Here is a 3,370-nt window from a genome sequence, read left to right as displayed (position 1 = left end):
TGGGTTCTCTGATTTATCGTGTTTTCTCTGATATTTTTAGGGTTAATCTTTAGGTTATCTCCCGTTTTTATTTTTATGATTTTAGTGTACTTGATCAAGTGTTCTTTTGATTGAGGAATTTAATTGGTTAATGGTTGTCTGATTTTCCGTGTTTTCAGTTTACTATTAGGGTTTGTAAAATTCGTAATTTTGGTTTATTGATTGAAAGATAATAGGTTACTGATTTGGGCTATGTTTTGCTATTCCACACCAACAAAAATCAACCAGGAGACAATTTCCATATGTTTCCCAACCCTTCTACTTTCTTTATTTTTGCATTTCTTTTTCTTTTTTGTTTTGGATTTTTGATTATATCCTGGATTTTAAACAAGTTAGTTTGTAAAAATATTAGATCCAATTTTATTAAGGTATTAGTTGGTGCTTTTTGCTATAATTATTTTTATCCTTCATGAAATTTCTGTCTGGTCAGATGCTTTAGTTTATATGCCATGCTGCATATAAGAAGTTGATGGAAAAAAAATCATAGCTCTTCGAACATGTCTCCCTAGGTATTCCTTTCTCTTTGAATAATTCGATTACTTACATATAAAATGGTTTGTGGTGTGTGGTGAACTATTTTGCTTATGTACTGCATAGAACTAAATTTATTCCTGTGACTTATATCAATTTGGAAAGAAATTAGGTTTTTTGCCGTAAACTTATGGTGGAGACTCAAACTGTAAGGCTATCTGTATTGAAACATGGCTAGAGCAGCACAATGGTTTGTATTCAACTAAACAATAGGAGGAGCATCAGATTTCGGGGAATCCATTTAGTTTATTCCATCGGTTTGTTTTGCGGGTTTTCTTTTATTTTGTGTTCTAATAAATTTTTATGTTTAATCATTGACGAAGGTACTATATTGAAGAAGATAAAGATATATGAGTGCCTCGTCAATGACAATGGTAGCAAAGTCTATACTATCAAGGTAAACAAAATCAGACTCTAAAAAAAATTATAGTTCAGGCTAGGGTTTATTTTGCAACTTTTGGTTGGATATTTTTCTTATGGAATTAACTTTAGATTGTTATAGAGGACAATGAAAGTAATCTTGATCTGTTGTAGTTGCAATCACTGAGAAGATTTTATTAGAGGTGATAGGGATTGTCGAATCCACAGTATCTGATCATTCTTCTTTTATCGGTTTGGTTCTTGATTACTTAGTGAGGAATTGTTCAATTTAGTACCATGAATTGTGGATGATTAATTTTAAATCCTAACGGATTTTTGGTTTAGATCATTGGTGTGTTGCTTTATTGAAGAGATCTCTTTTAAGGTAGTGCACTTTTCTCTTTGCTTCGCTGCTTTCCAATTTTTCAGTTCTAAACTCTGTATAGATTTGTCAAGTAAGCCTGATTGGAGATGTAGCCTTGACGTCATGTCAATTTTTTATATCGCCCATTCGTTACGTTGCTTGATATAACTATTTGCTCAGTTTTAGAGCAAATTTTTTAATGGAAGCTTCTTAGTTTTTGTACTTGCAGGAAAGTACTACACTGGCGGTGTGAGGTGAGTTTTATTATCTCGAGGGCACTCATGTATCAATATAGTCACGGATACACATTTGCACATTTATACTACATTCATTCATCGAGGGCACTCGTGTATTCAGTTTGTGGAGCGAATTTTATGAGTATATTGATTCATGGAGTTCATGCATCAAAAAAAATAAAAATTGATTCATGGAAAGCACTTACGGTATTCAAGTATATAATTGGTTTTTAATTTGTGAGCATTCCGGTTCCTACAATCATTGTTTGTTAATTTAACTCATTTTTATGTAGGCTAAAGTGCCATTGGAAAGACAAGCTCTCTTTGCCAAATGTTTTAGAAGATTAAGAACTCGCGTAGGCAGAATCGACAATTGAAGAGCTTAATGTGAAAATACGAGAATGCAAAAGGTAAGCAGTTCCTTGCTCAGTGGCTACACTAAATTAACAATTCAAGATGCAATTGGGTGTCTCTGATTGCAGTGATTTTCTAGATAAAAATGCAAGAAGTTTGACCTATATATGAATTGGCTAACTACTCATAGTAAATTTTCTCTTTTATTTCCTTTTTGTTTTTTTTTTTAGAACGTTATCGTGGTTCTATCTACTTGGTCCACTATACGTATTTTCTGCGACTTCTCAAGATATAAGTGCATGCATATGAGGCAGGTTTTTTAGAAGGAGCAGAACTGGATGAGGAACCTGTAAACTAGAATAGTAAAAGGAAGGATGCACTAGGAATCGTGAACAAGCTGCTTAATCCATTTCATTGCTCTTGAACTGTATCACATCCTTGATAATGGTATCTTGCAATAAGTCCAAATGATATTGTGGGGGTGGTGGAGGAGGGCCTGAGCCAAGAGATGAGGTGGGGATGGTGGTTTTGGGCGAGTAGAGATTCGGTGTTGGATCTGGTGTTGGTCGTGTCGTTGGATTGTATTTGGTGGTGGTAGTGGCGGCTTAAGTGGTTGCATAAGGAATTTCATTTCTTTATTTTCTAAAATTTTATGTTTAGAATTAGCAAAACATGCGTATACATAAATTCTTATCATCCATGATAATATTTGTGAGACACTCTTTTGGTCTTTTGCACGCTTCATCACTAATTCTTTTATTTTATAAGCCAGTTTACGTTGCTTTCTTCCTTTTTGGTTGCACGAGTTAGCAAATATTTTTATTTTGATGACCGGATAACTAAAACTCATAAACATATATACGGGTTCAAGTGATACTAGAGGGGCTTACTGAATTATACCACAAAGGGATCAACACGAGAACTTCATGACAAACCCATGCCTCATGTAATACACTTCTGCATTTTTGAAACTTAATATCGCTGATGTGCACTTTACTCTTACCAGTTGGTTCTATCACACCAAATAAATATGCATCGCGACCCGGTAAGACAAAGATGGTGAGGTGGATCCCGGCCATACCAAATCAAAAATGTATCACAAAGGGGTCCCGCGACACCAAATCAAAAAATGAACGATGGGGAGGAGAAGCGAAGTCATATCATAAAAATAAATAATAGGGTTAAAGAAAAAGATGCCTTTTGCGTATCCAGGCATAATAAAAAATCCTAAGCGCTGGGCAAGGCGAAGCCGAGCCACACCAAAAATAAATAAATCCTAAGCATAATGGCAACTGCAAGATGAAACTTAGCTTATATAAAGACAACTCTTTTTATTGATGTTTAGAAAATCTCTCAAAACTAAACACAAGCTCTAATCTTGCTCATATGATCAACCACAACTTTGGTGATCATATATATATAGAACTATGAATTCCTTTTCCTAGTCCTATTACCTTATTACATGTCTTTCCTTTTCTTAGAACTA

General features: G+C 34.4%; 1 long non-coding RNA gene across 2 annotated transcripts; it reads left to right on the top strand.

Annotated features, from left to right (window-relative positions):
• The first annotated feature begins 9 nt into the window (after positions 1–9).
• Positions 10–2,674, top strand: LOC113338180. 2 transcript variants are annotated; one of them, XR_003354654.1, is made up of 3 exons: positions 10–1,737; positions 1,824–1,940; positions 2,115–2,674. It is a non-coding gene; the product is annotated as an uncharacterized LOC113338180 (long non-coding RNA). The 2 variants fall into 2 exon arrangements; XR_003354653.1 differs by having other exon boundaries at positions 10–1,940.
• Positions 2,675–3,370: the final 696 nt, after the last annotated feature.

This window comes from Papaver somniferum, unplaced genomic scaffold (assembly GCF_003573695.1).
Source record: "Papaver somniferum cultivar HN1 unplaced genomic scaffold, ASM357369v1 unplaced-scaffold_18440, whole genome shotgun sequence".
NCBI classification, from domain to species: Eukaryota; Viridiplantae; Streptophyta; class Magnoliopsida; order Ranunculales; family Papaveraceae; genus Papaver; species Papaver somniferum.
The sequence above is the reverse complement of the archived record's forward strand: the minus strand, read 5'-3'. Positions and strand labels throughout refer to the sequence as shown.